Source organism: Apodemus sylvaticus, chromosome 10 (assembly GCF_947179515.1).
Source record: "Apodemus sylvaticus chromosome 10, mApoSyl1.1, whole genome shotgun sequence".
In the NCBI taxonomy this organism is placed as follows: domain Eukaryota; kingdom Metazoa; phylum Chordata; class Mammalia; order Rodentia; family Muridae; genus Apodemus; species Apodemus sylvaticus.
The window spans coordinates 13,619,394-13,635,334 of NC_067481.1; the positions used below are offsets into that span (position 1 = coordinate 13,619,394).

At 46.7% G+C, this 15,941-nt stretch overlaps 1 long non-coding RNA gene across 2 annotated transcripts; it reads left to right on the top strand.

Annotated features, from left to right (window-relative positions):
• The first annotated feature begins 1,439 nt into the window (after positions 1–1,439).
• On the top strand, positions 1,440–15,205 carry LOC127695058 (uncharacterized). Of its 2 annotated transcripts, none has more exons than XR_007979894.1 (3): positions 1,440–1,859; positions 5,875–5,997; positions 15,053–15,205. It is a non-coding gene; the product is annotated as an uncharacterized LOC127695058 (long non-coding RNA). The 2 variants fall into 2 exon arrangements; XR_007979893.1 differs by having other exon boundaries at positions 1,448–1,859; positions 5,907–5,997.
• The last annotated feature ends 736 nt before the right edge of the window (positions 15,206–15,941 follow it).

Consider the following 15,941-nt stretch of genomic DNA (forward strand, 5'->3'; position numbering starts at 1 on the left):
CGGGAACTTGGCTCTGGCACTGGAGTGGGATCCAGATAAACCAGAGGATGTCCATTTCCCGGGGAACTTGTCCGCCAACCCTCTTCTCACATCAGCTGTGTCTGCCCCACACAGCTCGAGTACTCAGCCCTGGCAAATGAAAAGTGCGTATACCGTTAATCTAAGGCTAACAATCCTAGCCTTAGACCTAGGGAATTCTCATTGTGTCTGAGATCTAGCTAGCATGATAAACTGTGGGCACTCCTATACCACCTTTAATGGTTCTAATATTATTAGTAGTAATAGTTTCTTGTTGACAAGTCTTCATCTCTCGCTTCTCTCTTGCTCTCCCCTTCCCCATTTCCTCCCCCTCCCCTTTCTCAAAGCTACAGCCTCTACTTCTCTACTCTCTCCCTCTCTCTGCCTTTCTCTGCCTCTACTACCCTCTTAACTCCCCTCCCCATGCCCTGAATAAACTGTATTCTATACTAAAAAAAAAGGTAGTAACAGCTCATATTTATTGAATCTTTACCTATTTGTCTTCTCTTAATAACTATAAGGTTGTCATTAATCAGCTCTATTTTATTTTATTTATTTATTTTTGTTGTTGTTGTTTGTTTGTGACAGGGTCTTATGTAGCCCAGGTTGGATTTAAACTGCCTATGTAGCTGAGGTTGGTTTTCAGCGCCTGTCTTTCCTGTCTCTACCTCTCTCCAGTGCTGGAATAGAGATTTATATCAATATGCTCAGCTGTCTATTTTGTTGTGTTGGAATTAAGGTACAGAGAGGTTGCTCAGCCCAGATCTCACAGACTGATAGTAAAAAGCAGCTGAGATTTAACCTCAAGCTAAATGATGGCAGAACTCCAGCAGTCCTTATATTTGTGTGTGTGTGTGTGTGTGTATGTATTATTAGGTATGACAATGGGGCATGGGGTGGGTTGGGGAGAAGATTCCCAAAGGGGGCTTGGGAGTGTGGCTTCGTTGAGTATAAACTTAGCATGCAAGAGACTCTAGCATCAGTCCCTAGTACCGGGTCAGATGGAGGTGGGGTGAGGATGGGTAGGGTGGGGCTGCGGTGAGGTGTAGGATGAACTCCGAGAGCTAAAGGTTAAATATTGCTAGGAATTCAGCACGTGCCAGGCACTTTTCTGTTTAGGAATACGTTTTCTCGATGAGCTTCAAAAAACAGGACCAAACAAAGCCTCTTCCGGAAAGCTCAGCTATTATTCGTGATCATTGCTGGAGATCCTACACCCAGGTAGGAAATCCAGGGGTCCAGGGCCAGCGGGCAGGTAAGCCACCCTGGCATCAAGTGTCATTTCCATATCCTGACTTTTCTCAGTTAAGAAGAGGATACAAACTATTAGGGAGTTTAAGTAATGGCTAAAGGTCACTCAGTGACTTGGAGACAAGCTCTCCAGGGATCCAAAGTCAGTTCACAAATCGCTTTCACTTTCCTCAGACTTCAGTGGTGGGGCTCAACATTTAATCCTCTGGACTATTTTGCTTCCTTACAGGGTCCAGGTGGAGCCAAATGCCGCCCCCTGGTGGTAGTTTGAATCTGCGCAGGGCATGCTAAAGTGCGCCCAGCGCCGCTACCTGATTGGCTGGCGTGGATTCCAAGGTGCTTTGCAAGTGCTGATGCTAGGGCCCCCAGGCGGCAACCACAGCCCTGTCCCTCCGGGTTCAAGTGCAAATTGGGGCAGGACAAACTGGCTTGTGAACTTGGGGGGTTTCCGGTTTCTCTCCTATTCATGTTGTGGTCGTGAATTCATCCCGGATTTAGGACGATGATCGGACACCTACTGCGAGGTCCTCACCTGGCCCTCCAGGCAGGTGGGCGGGGATCCACTCTGTGGAGTGTCCTAGGAAGATTGGGTAAGGGCAGAAGGCAACCCTCTGGGTCAGTCCTCCCTGCCTGGTGTGGTACCGGCTGTTAGTGTCTTGATAAAAACACTGTAGTTTTTTCCAAAGGTGTCTCTTGGTCCTGAAGAATCAGGATGCGCTGGGCAGAATGTGGGAGAGACAGAGCCTGCCACTAGCCTCAGAGACGGGAACCCAGACACCCATGTTGCCATATCAGGTTGTGTGATATTTGAGAATAAAAGCATGGTTCATACCTTGACCACAATACCCACACAGCTCAGAAGGCCGTGGTCACTATCTTCCTCTGGCTAGAGCAACTTGTTTGGGTTTGAGTCTAAAGGTCAGGTCCTAGCACCAAACTCATCCTGTGCTATTTATTTCCTCTTAGGCAGTTAGTCCACGTGCTCACGGAGCAGGGAGGCAGTGAGAACTGAAAGGCTTGTAACTGCTTTCTTAAAGATGCCCAGGCTGACACGAGCCATCTAAGGCAGCTTGACGGGGCCTAGCCTTGAGTGATGGAGACTGACTGTGGACTGGGTCCCACCACAAAGACCCTTAGGTGTCCCTTGTCTAATGTGCTGGGTTTGTGGGTGAGCCAGGCTCTGTGGGCCAGCCAGTGGCAAAGCTGGAGGTAGGCAGTATAGATACTTTTATAGCATATACCCTGAGCCTTCTCCGCCTTCCCCAGAGCCCCAGGAACAGGACTGTGACACATCCAGATTGCCAAGGAGGTCAGCCTGCAAATGAGCCGGGAGGAAGCTCCTGGAGCAATCCAAAGCATCCTACCCCATTAGGTGGCCTTTCTAGGGAGCATTTGCTCTGCATTTCCTGCGGTTTACTGGTTTGTTCCCCATGGCTTATTCAGCTTGCTTTTATTTTTTTAATACTGTCTAGCACCATCTGCTCAGGGGTGGCATTACTCATAATGGGCTGGGCTCACCCACATCAACTGCCCATCAAGAAAAACCCCCCGCCAATACACCCACAAGCCAATCTCAGCTGAAATCCCTTCCTCCTGGGTGATTTCAGTTTCTATCAAGTTGACAATGCAAATGAACTCAAGGTGCCATGGTGGATGCTTCAAGGATAGAGGTAGTGCTTATGTGTGGATGTTTACTTTATCTTGTGTGGAGTGCCGAGAATGGAGTTGGAAAGGGCTGAGGAGAGGCTTTGCTGGGTGATCCTGAAGGGTGTGGGGGCGTGAGGGGGTCTTGTGAAGTCAGGGACGTGACATGAGGGAGAACCATGAATGTTCCAAGAGACCTGGTCCACATCAGTTCTTGCTTGGAACCACATAGCTGTGTCCTATGGGACACAGGAAGGTTCTGGAAGACTTGAGACACACATTAATTAACCTGGTCTTGGGAGTGCAGCAGAAATGGCAGATGTTTCAGGCAGGATCCAGCCTCTGGGCCCTTCTGGAGTTGGGTTCGTGAACCATGAACAGAGATGGGATGTGTGTCTTCCAGGAAAGAGCGCACAGTGGTTTGGGATTTTTTTTTTTTAACATCTTTTCGCTGCCAAGTGCATTATTGTGATGGTTCCCCTGGGAGCCCTCTCTGGTTTATAGGAAAATTCCAGTCCTTGAGGGTTTATGGAGAGTGACAGCTAATCTAGATGCAGCTGCAAGCATGAGGCAGAAAGGAGACTTTTGGTTACTGCCTGGGTGCTTAGATGTGCTCAACACTGTGCCTTGGTCAGCTGGGAGCTGAGAGGGGACACCCTGGGCCAAGAAAAGGACCACAGGTGGGGGTGCCACCTGATCACTCACATGCACCATTTGTTGTGGCTTTGGGGACGAACTTTTGGGAACAAAGATTCTGGAATTCAAGACCAGGAAGCTGCAATGGGCTCACCGGGGATGAGGTGGCATGTGGATGTGAGACAACAACGTGGAGACGTGTAGAACGTGCCGCTGTTCCTCATGCATAAGCCCACCCCACCCCCACCCTCCCTGACAGTGCCATTTTCCTGGAGTTTTAAAACCAAAGGTCATCTTGCCAAGGCCACTTCGGACTGGAGGAGGCCATTACTCATTTTGCATTTTTGATTTATTGTAGTTTGGTTGGTCTTTGTTTGTTTGTGCCCCCCCCCCCCACTACTACTTCTTTCTTCTCACTTTCTCTTTCTCTTCCTCCTCTTCTTCCCCTCCCCCTCCCCCTTCAGACTCCTCTTCCTCATCCTCTCTCTTTCCTCTTCCTCCACCTCCTTTTTATGACAACAGGTTTTCAGGTAACTCAGGTTATATGAGCTCCATATGGGGCTCAGGATGAACATGAAACTCTTTTTTTAAAAAAATGTCTTTTATGCGTGTGTTTGTTTTGCCTGCACGCGTCTCCGGATACCACATGCATGTGCGGTGCTCATAGAAACCAGAGAAGGTGGAAGATCTCCTGGAGCTGGAGTTACAGACAATTGTGAGCCACCATGTGGGTGTTGGGAATCAAACCCTGGTCCTCTGGAAGAGCAGCAAGTATTCTTAACATCTGAGCCATCTTCTAGAACTTGAACTCTTGACCCTTCTGTCTCCATCTTCCAAAACGCTAGCTAGGATTACGACATATATTAGAATATGAGTTACCAAGCCCAGCATTATTTATCACACTTATTTATTTATTTATTTATTTTGTGTGTGTGTGTGTGTGTGTGTGTGTGTGTGTGTGAGAGAGAGAGAGAGAGAGAGAGAGAGAGAGAGAGAGAGATCTGTCTTGGGGAGGCAGGGACAGATGGCTGCATTGGAAGGAGTGACCCCACAGCTGGTTGGTGGCTTCCCTTGGACACTCCAGGTGCAGTGGCCACAGCCACAACAAGCCCTCTTCGACAACCATGGTGGTCTCTTTTCTATGGACCCCCATGGCCGAGTCAGTGGCCTGAGATGAACCCAGACGCTGCAGAAGGCCAAGGACCACAGCTCTGCAGGGAGCCACAGTGAACAGTTTCTGTTCCAAACAATTCTGCGAGCCAAGAAAGCGCCCCCTGCAGATAAAGCATGCAGTTAGTCTTGCCCGAGGAAGCCAGCCAGGGCTTGCGTGCCATCTGAGGGGCTGGCGCTGTGTCGAGAGCCTGAGTGGGTGGCTGTCTTCTGCAGCTTTCCTTGCCCATATGATGGATGGTTTCCCAAGACGGCAGTCAGCTGCACATGCTAGCTTGACAGGAAATTCTGAGGTTAGAACTCAGACCTCTCAGTGCTGACTCAGGGGAAGCCCCCTGCTCTGTGCTGCTTTCTTGCCTCTGGAAAACACTCAGATGTGGTGGAGGGGGCAGGTGACATTGTGTTGTTCTTTCCTTCTGACTCTCAGGGTCAGTATACATCTTTCTTTGTTTCTTTGTTTCTTTCTTTGTTTCTTTGTTTCTTTCTTTGTTTCTTTGTTTGTTTCTCTCTCTCTCTCTCTCTCTCTCTCTCTCTCTCTCTCTCTCTTTCTTTCTCATTTCATGAACTGTCTTCAAAATCCACTTCCTCCGTGAGTGCTCCTCAGAGTGCTCCCTAACCATCCTATTCCCGCAGGCTGCTGGGACCGCTTGGCTCCCGGTGCTCCTGATCTCCTTCCGAGTGGGTCTCAGCCCACCCGTGGGCTTTGTCACCCCAGCCAAGGGAGGACAGGCGCTGTCGCTCAGTGACGACGGCAATCCCAGCTGTGGGTCCACAAGAAGCACTGGGTTAAATCTCTTTGGATAAGGTTGTCCAGCTGAAATGTTTGCCCATTAATTCTCCCTCCCCTCCCTTTGTCCACCTGTCTCTCTTTCCTGTCTCTCTTCCTCCCCTAATCCTCTCTCCATTTCCTTTTTCTCTTCCCCTCCCCCACAGGGTGTTACTAAGCAGCTCAGGTAGGCCCCAACTCCCAACCGCCATCTCAGCCTCCTGTTACTATCTCCAGCCACAGTTATTATGTTTGTTCTTCACAGCCACCTTTTAAAAATGTGGCAAGCATTAAATCCCCCCCCTGCACTCCCTGCACTCCCCTCCCCCCCCCCATGCAAACACCGAAGTTCAGAGTAATCATGTGACTGACACTTTTCTATTTCTCAGCCTGAAGCTAGGAAACCATTGATTTTATTCAGACCACAGGTGCATGCCTGCATGCTAAAAGGACCCAGTTCGTGGAAGGTTCGTGCGGCACTATGAGGAAGTACGGCGAGACAGAAAGAGAAGGTGAGCTTATAACGGTAATCAGAGCGAGAAGTGTGTCTGGGTTACTCTAGAGTTTGTTAACAGGAGCGAAGAGCCTGCAATCTGAAGGGGCCTCCCGGGAGAAGTCGACTGCCGTGCAGATCGCATGCACAAAACACACCAGAAATCGGACTTTTAAGCTGGGCTTTACTCTGAGGATCTGGCAATCTGGAAGGAAGTCCAGGGTGAAATCAGCAGAAAACCAGGGCAAAGACAACTAATCAATTCAAAGTTGAGCCTTGTCCCCTGGTCTGGTGGGGTCTGGTCCCTGTTATCTATCCACCTCCTCCCTCATAGTGTGGAGAAGGTTTGCAAACACCAAAAACACTTAGCCTTGCACCTCTTCTTACCCATTTGGGTGATGTCTAGATCTGAGCTTAATCCAGAACAATCAAACTATGAATAGTGCGCATGGGCTAAAACGCTTCCAACGCGCATGTGTAGACTCTCCTTCAGAGTGACGTGCAAACCCGGTCCTGGAGCACTCGAGGTACCCGTCACAGAGCCTGAACCACAGGTGCAGACAGGCCTCAGGCCTCAGGAAGAGGCTCTGAAACTGTAGATAGGACTGAGGTCATGTGCAAGGAGAGACGTCCTTCCTCGTGTCCTTCCTTTACCCTGTTGGGTGCATCGTGCCATCCCGGGCGTCTCTTCCTTCCTAGCCGGAACTCAAGCTGCACTTCTAGTAAGATTCCCTAGACATTTCTGTAGACTCATTCCAGCTACAGGGCACAAAGCGATGGTTCTTTCCAAATGGGCTATTTTTCTTGCATAACCTGCTTAGGCTGCTGCCACCACTGTCTGCTTGGCAGGGTGGCAGTAAATCCTGAAGTTGTGTCCTCTTGCTTTTCCAAGATTATTTCTAGTCCCCAAGCCTAAGACCGCCTACGTCTTCATGTCCTCAGACAGCAGCCTCATTCACTGGTCTCCAGTGCTTTCTACCCGGGTTGTTGCTGTAACCTGCTCCGGTCTGCCACTGCTGAACACTTTCCTTTCTGTTACTTGCTAGAATCCTCTAAAACGAGTCACACCGCGAGCTGGAGCTGTCTCTTGGTGGAATGATTGAATAGCATGCACGAGGCCCTGGCTCCGTGTCCAGCACGGCATAAACGAGCACGCGAGCCTATGTTCTCAGTCTCTGGGAGTGGAGGTAGGAATATCAGATGTTCAGGGTCGTCTTTGACTACAGCAAGTGCAAGGCCAACCCGGGATAGCTAAGATTCTGTTTCAGTGTTCAAGAATAAAACAAATTGACAAAAACGATAACAAAAAAGGGCAGATTATGGTGGTCCTTATGCTCTTTTAGAACTGACGGGCCGTGAGCAGAAGGTATGGAGTGTGAGTATGCATGTGTGTGTGTGATATGTGTGTGCACATGTGTGCGTGCATGTGTATGTATGGTACGTGTGTATGTATGTGCATGTGTGTGTGTGTGTGTATGTACATGTGCGTGTGTGTGTGTGTATGGTATGTATGTGCACATGTATGTGCTCATGTGTGTGTATGGTGTGTGTATGTGTGTATATGGTGTGTATGTATGTGCATGTGTGTGCATGTGTGTGTATATGGTATGTGTTTACATGTGTGTGTGTATGGTGTTTGTGTGTGTTTTCCAGGCTCACACCTTGAAGGGCAAATTCTCCATATTTCTCCTTCTCCCAAGGACTGTGGTCAGGAATGAGGTGGAATGAGGGACCACAGATGTGTCATGCATGACATCTAGGGAGGGACCTGGATGCTGCTGAGCCTGATTAGCACTTACAAAAGGGAAACTGACCTTTGCGGTGTGCAACTGTGTCACCGCAGTGTGATCTGATGTGTCCAGACTCTCATTTTCTGATAGTTAAAACTACCACCTTTAGCTGGATGTGGTGGCTGTGGTGGTGGCAGCAGCTGGGGAGGGGCATACCTGAAACGCCAGCACTTGGGAGGCTGAAGCAGGAGGATCATGAGTTTGGGGCAAACTCATGCTGGTAAATTCCAGGGCAGTTTAGGTTCCATAGAAAGAGCCCGGTCTCAAACAAGCTCAAAAGAACAAACAAAAAACACTTTTCGCCTTTTAAAGTCTTGCTCAAATGCTACCTTAAAAAGATTTGCTTGTTAATGTGTGTGCATGTGTTTTCTGTGCAGCACACTCAGGAGGCTGGAAGAAGTATCGTAGCCCCAGGAACTGGAATGGGTGTCAGCTGGAGTGGGTGCTGTGGGTGAGGATTCAAACCTAGGTCCTCTGTAAGAGCAGCCAGTGTAAGCTCTGCTTACCTGCTGAGCAAACTCTCCAGGCCCCAAGAGCTACTTTTCTTTAAGTCTCCTAGAACCAGCCCTCCCTTGTAAGGATGAATGCCTTCTCTTCAGGCTCTAACAGTGTGTCTAAATTAAACCCACTTGATGTTTAATGCCTGCCGTTATGGTTGGCTGTGTGTGCACAGAGACAGAATGGTCAAGAGATGTGAATTCTAGAGCCAGACTGATTGTGTTCACAGCTCAGGCCTGCCAGTTAGCCTCACTGAGACCTCCAGCAAGTTACACCTCACTCCACCCCAATTCACCCCACTCCCACCCCCACCCCCACCCCCACCTCATACCCTCCCCACCTCACCTGCCCCTTCCCCGCCTCCTCCCCCATGCTCTTCACTCTAGGACTTACCAGGACACCTGATGTGATAACTGACTTTGCTTGCTAGTTTTTTTGTTTTTTGTTTTTTTTGTTTTTTGTTTTTGTTTGTTTGTTTGTTTGTTTTTTGGTATTTTACCTTGAAATCGAGGTGTCAAAAAAAAAAAGACACCCAGCCCAAGTCACAATGCGAAGCCAGAAGGGTCTAGAAACCTGGAGCCCTTGCGTGCACACCAGGTTATCACTCAGGTAAGCATAACAGTTTTCTCCTGAAAATTAATTCTCACTGCAGGAGCACAACTCTCTGAAATGGGCAGGAGCTGCCTGCTGTTTCCGGAAAACTAAGCTCCCCGTTGTTTTTATGCCCCTGTCAGGATGATCTTAACGATTTTAATTTTCTACTAATGTGACGAATTATTTCGGGTAATTCCTTCTCTTCAATGTTGAAGATTGAACCTCGGGGCTTGTTGTGCCCAAAAAGCACTGTGTGGCTGAGCTGCGCCCCCCCACCTCTGCCCCCAGCACAGCTTGATTTAATTTAGAATATTAAATTGCTGCTGCATTCCTGGAATACAGCCTAGATGCTTGCTTGGTTTTATTTGCTAATATTTTATTTATAATATTGCATCTGTATTCATGGTATGCATATGTGCACGTGCATGCATGTCTCTCTGTGTGTGTGTGTGAGTGTATCTGTGTGTCTGTGTGTATCTGTGTGTGTGTCTGTGTGTGTGTGTGTGTGTCTGTGTGTTTGGGATAGTGGACAGGGTCTTGCACTGTAGTCCTCCTGACTGACTTGAGCTCAGTCTCTAAATGATGATTCCCTTGCCTCTGTCTCCCTCCCCAGTGCTGAGGCTATGGGCTCATCCCATCCCACTCAGATGCATCTCCTCTCATAATCAAAAGCTCCTTTTCCTCCCTTAGGAAACCCTAAGTCCAGTTTTGATGCTACTGAACCTGCATCAGCTTAGGTAGGCATAAGGGCCCAGCCCAACATGACTGACGTACCTTTCAGGTGCTGGTCACAAGTCCTGGATAGCTCATACTTTTGAGTTACTGCTTGTAAATCCAGGATTTCCACACCCCACTTCAGGGTTGACCATTTGCTAGAACGAATCACAGGACTCTGTAAATCACTTTATTGTTGGTTACTGGTTTATCATAAAAGGGGCAAATGGAAGCTATGCAGAATACTGCATATGGAGTGATGGGACACAGGGCTCCCCTGCTGGTACCCCTCCTAGCCAGAGAAAGGTTCCATGCAAGTATGTGGATCTTACTACAGTGGTTAACAAAATCAAGATGCCTGGAGGCCTAGGTTCCAGGTGATTCTAGTTTTTGAAAAGTTGACAGTTAACAATAGGAACCATGTTTACAATGATATATCTAGTACTGTAAATTTTATAAATTATAGGCAATATAATTTAAATATTTTTAAATATTAAAATTCTAGGATTCTAAATATTGTAAATATATAAATTATACAAATACTATACATTCCTAATTGTGGAAATTATCTCTGGGCTAATGACTTGTAGCTTTAATCTCATTTTGGTCAAAGAACATTCTCTGAATGATTTCAGGGTTTTGACATTTCTAGAGGCTTTTTTTAGTTGGTGTATATTTCTTAGAAGTTGGATTTTATTTCTTTATCCATTAATATAGTATTGGTCTTTTAATTGAATTATGTAATTCACTTAAATTTTAAAAAAGGTATAGTTGGGTATATTTATCTAATTTGTTTGTTGGGTTGGTACTACAAACTGAACTCAGGACTTAGCTCATGCTCTCCCACTGAGTTGCAGCCCAAGTTGGGCAAACTTTCATTCTTTATTTATTTCCATTTTCATCCATCCACTTTATTCTATTTTTCTTTTCTTTTTTCCCGGATCAACATTTCCTACTGTGTTATTCCTTTTCTCACTCATTTTTATGCATTCTTTTCCTTTAGCCATTATCTTGGCAATTAGATACTGTTTAATTGTATTAGTTACTCTTCTGTTGCTGTGATAAAATACCATGTCCAAGACCTACATACAGAAGAAAGATTGTAGCAATAGAATGTGCATTCATTTTAATCCCAAGTGTAGGGAGGTGAGACTGCTTTGGAAGGTCTGAAGTGGCTGACTATGATTTGCCCTGTGCTCTAGCAGAGGCATGGTTTTTCCAGCTGTCAATAGTTTCTGCAATTGTGTGACATTTGGAATTCTGGGAACGTTTCAGAGGGTATATAAATGTTATATAATGCTAAGAGGCATGGGGAGGTGGGGGGAGGGGATGTTGCTCATTTAATGGGGTTGGTTGTGATTTGTTAGTAGCTGTGGTCAAAGAAGAAGTAAAAGGAAAGGAATTAGAATCAGGGATCTCTCCTCCTCCTCCTCTTCCTCCTCTTCCTCCTCCTCTTTTATTTAGTTTTAGAGGGTGAAACTGGGAGAATAAAGGGTGGTAAAAAGAAGAACACACAAAGTAAGAAAGACCGGCTACAAAAGATTTTATGGCCCATGTTTCTAGAAAGCTAAGACCCCATCATGACAGGGGGCAGGACAGCAAGCAGGCAGGCAGGCATGTAGGGTGGGGCTAGAGCAGGAAGCTGAGTGCCCATATCTCCAAGCACAAGCATGAAGCAGAGGCCATGACGAAAGTGGGAGCAGAGTATAACTTCCAAAGCCCTTCCTCCAGTGATGTACTTCCTCCCAAACCTTCCAAACAGCATGTCCAACTGAGGACCGAGTGTTCAAATCCCCAAGCCTGTGGGGTGCTTCTCCTTCAAACCACTACAGCAATGTTGACTTATTTCTGTCTAATATAGAAGATTCCATCCTTTAGTTTCTCAGTAATGCTAAAAACTGCCTTCTTCAGTGCCTCTTTCATCTGTGCTGTTGCTACGTGGTCTTGTGTCTATGCCCACATTTAAACTCTACAAGATGTCATAACCGCTGGCTGATGCTTACCCTCCGTCCTTCCTGGGACTCCCTTTTGCATGTCCGTGTTTCTGTCTAGAGTGACACACTTCAGTTATGCAGATCTGTGACTAAGAAATTATCTCGAAGACTGTTGCTTACTGCTTTATAAAATCAGCAAAAAAGAAAAAAGGTAGAAAAACATACTCAGTGAAAGTAGCGGACCTTTCTCTCTTTTCTCCCTTTGCTATAAAATGCATTTTCAACTGAGGACCAGCATCTCATCTCACTTAAGGTAAGAGTAAAGAAGCTGAAAAACACTGATTGAAAGAAGTACTGAATGAAGGTGAGGGAGACAACAGATCATGCATATATGTATATGTATGTGTATGTGTATGTGCGTGTGCGTATGTATGTGTATGTGTATATGTATGTATATACTATCTATCTAGCATTTCTCTTAGTATATATATATATATCATATTTTCTCAGTATTGCTTGAAATACATATACAGTATACACACACACACATATATATCATATTTTCTCAGTATTGCTTGAAATACATATACAGTACACATGCACACACACACACACACACACACACACACACACACACACACACACATTACACATTAGATTCACTCAGAGAAGAAAATACAAATGCCAATAGAGTTCTACCAACAGAAGGTGGCACATATACATCAAACATTAAATTGTATTGAAAGAATCAAAGTTACTTACCATCCAAGCAGATGGCTTTCTAAAGAAATGTGTCTGACTTCTGACTATGTGGTCTCGTCACTGGACCTCCCTGACTGCCCCATCTGTGGCCCGCTTTCTTTCATCTTGCCAAGGTGCCTAGCTCAATTCAATCCAGCATTGCTCAGGCAGGCGGAGCCAGGGGCTCCGAGCCAGGCTTCTGGCCATCTTAGCCCCGAGGCCCTTTCTCTAGGACCCTCATCAGTATGTCCTCCTGAGTGTAGTTTCCTGAGCTGGTCTGGAGGCTGGGAGGCTGGCTTCTCTGAACAGTGCTGGTGTGTGGCGTCGGGGCCTCCCTCAGATGGCACCGTTGGTTAGCTGAGTCGTGGTGTCCTGTCCGAATCAGGCCCAGGGAGGCAGCTGGCAGGATGCCTGATCTGGCAACTGGAGCTCGAACTGTTTTGGAGGGAAAACTGAACGTAAGACCTGAGCCATAAGCAACCATTAAGCTCTTACTGTGGTTGACTTTCTATGGGAGAGTTCTACAGAGTGTCTCACTCAACCTCATGAGTCTGCAAAGAAAATGCTAACTTTCTCTAAGTTTATCATTTACTTATTTAGTGCTGTGTCTGTGCATGTGTGCATGCACAGGTGTTTCCAAATGTGTGCTTATGGAGGCCAGAGCACCCTGCGGGTGTGATTCCTCAGGAACAAGCCACCTTGGGTTTTGACACAAGGTCTCTCTCTCTAAGACTCTGGAACTTTCTTTTAGGCTACACTGCCTGGCCAGATGGCCAAAGAGAGTTGTCTGCCAGCCCTGCTGGGACATAGGTGTATGCCACAGTGTTTGGCTCTTTAAAATGTTGTTTATTTATTTTTATTTTACATAGCTATTACTCAGCACAGTGACACACGACTTTAATCTTAGCACTTGGGAGGGAGAGGCAGATAGATCTCTGAGTTCGAGGCCAGCCTGGTCTACTTGGTGAGTTCCAGGACAGCCAGGGCAGCATAGTGAAACCATGTCTCAAAACAACAACAAAATGACACAAAACAGTTTATTTTTATTTTGGGGTATGAGTTTCTGCTTGCAAACGTGTATGTTTGCCACATGTGTGCTGCCCTTGGAAGTCAGAAGACAAAATTAGATCCCCTGGAATTGGAGTTACAGATGGTTGTGAATATCCTGTGGATACTGCGGGGACTGAACCCAGGTTCTCTGCAAGAGCAAATGCTCTTAACCACTGAGCCATCTTTTCAGTCCCTTTTACGTGGGTGCGGGGGTAGGGGTGCTAGGAATTGAATTCAGTTCCTCTTGCTTGCACAGAAAGCACTTTACTCCTGGATCCATTGTGGTCATGGCCACCCCACTAGGAAGTGCAGAGAGATGCAGACCGGGTCTCACTCCTGCACTTTGTTCTAGGGCTGACATAGGGTTTTTGTTGTTGTTTGTTGTTTGTTTTTGTTTTTTAACTTTTTTTAATATTCTCTTTATTTACATTTCAAATGTTTTCCCCTTTCCAGGTTCCCCCAAACCTCCTATCCCATCCCCCTCCACCTGCTTCTATGAGGGTGCTCCCCTACCCACCCACCCACTCCCACCTCCCAGCCCTGGCATTTCCCTACACTGGGGCATCAAGCCTTCACAGGATCAAGGGCTTCTCCTCCACTTGATGCCCAACAAGGCCATTCTTTGCTACATATGTGGCTGGAGCCATGGATCCCTCCATGTGTACTCTCTGGTTGGTGGTTTAGTCCATGGGAGCTCTGGAGGGTTCTTGTTGGTTGGTATTGGTCTTCCTATGGGGTTGCAAATCCCTTTAGTCCTCTTTTCTTTTCTTTTCTTTTCTATTCTCTCCTTTTCTCTTTTCTCCCTTCCTTCCTTCCTTCCTTCCTTCCTTCCTTCCTTCCTTCCTTCCTTCCTTCCTTCCTTCCTTCCTTTCTTTCTTTCTTTCTTTCTTTCTTTCTTTCTTTCTTTCTTTCTTTCTTTCTTTCTTTCTTTCTTTCTTTCTTTCTTTTGTTCTTTCTTTCTTTCTGTGGTTTTTCAAGACAGGGTTTCTCTGCATAGCCCTGGCTGTCCTGGAACTCACTCTGTAGACCAGGCTGGCCTTGAACTCAGAAATCCACCTGCCTCTGCCTCCCAAGTGCTGGGATTAAAGGCATGAGCCACCACTGCCTGGCTCCAATTTTTTTTTCTAACTCCTCCATTGGGGATGCTGTGCTCAGTCCAATGGTTGACTGTGAGCATCTGCCTCTGTATTTGTCAGGCTCTGACAGAGCCTCTCAGGAGACAATTATATCAGGCTCCTGTCAGCAAGCACTTGTTGGCATCCACAATAGTGTCTGGGTTTGGTGACTGTATATGGGATGGATCTTCAGGTGGGGCAGTCTCTGGGTGATCTTTCCTTCAGTCTCTGTTCCACACTTGGTCTCCGTATTTCCTCCCATGAGTATTTTTGCTTGCTTGCTTGCTTGTTTGTTTGTTTTTGAGACAGGGTTTCTCTGTATAGCCCTGCCTGTCCTGGAACTCACTCTGTAGACCAGGCTGGCCTTGAACTCAGAAATCTGCCTGCCTCTGCCTCCCAGAGTGCTGGGATTACAGGCATGTGCCACCACCGCCTGGCTTCCCGTGAGTATTTTGATCCCCCTTCTAAGAAGGACTGAAGCATCCTCCCCTTTGTTCTTCCTTCTTCTTGAGCTTCATGTGGTTTGTGAGTTGTATCTTGGGTATTCTGAGCTTTTGGGCTAATATCCATTTATCAGTGGGTGCATACCATGTGTTCTTTTGTGATTGGGTTATCTCACTCAGTGTGGTATTTTCTAGTTCCATCCATTTGTGACAGCCCATGCTGTTGAGGATGTGGAGAAAGAGGAACACTCCCCTATTGTTGGTGAGATTACAAGCTGGTGCAACCACTCTGGATACCAGTCTGGAGGTTCCTCAGAAAATTGGACATAGTACTACCGGAGGCCACTCCTGGGCCCAAAAGATGCTCCAACATATAACAAGAACAGATGCTCCACTACATTCATAGCAGCTTTATTTGTAATAGCCGAAAGCTAGAAAGAACCGAGACGTCCTTCAACAGAGAAATGGATAAAGAAAATGTGGTACATTTACACAAAGGAGTACTACTCAGCTATTAAACAATGACTTCTGACATCATGTTTTAAGCATGCTGTTGTTGCTGATGCTCTGCAACTTGGTAGTTCCTGTTCGCTCTGCAGGAACAGGGGCTGGGCTGGATAGGATCTTGGAGCATGCTCAGACCACACCCCTTGTTTTACTGATTAAGAACCTAAGACTTGGAGCAGGTTAGGATGTCGTCAGTGTCACACATCAATAAATAGCAGAGTCTGTGCTTAGTCTGTTGTGTCTGGATCTTCTTTTCAATGATTCTTGTACTTTGCTTGATAGCTGTCATCAGAGGACTTCCAGCCTCGCTCTTTTTTTTCCTTATCCAGAAAGGTGAATAATTCTCACCTCAGATTGCCAGTGACCACTTCTGGTTATCAAGCTGAAGTACCCAAGTCAGCTTGTGGTTTTCTCCTCCTTGCCTCCACCGCTGTGGTGACAGAAAGGGATGAAGGTGTTGGCCTTGAATCAGAGATTAGCTTTCTCTGACACTCAGTAGCTTCAGACTCTAGTCCATCTCGGGATCCTGGGGGACCCAGGAGACTGCACCTGCTTTTGGGAAGGACACCAATCTTCC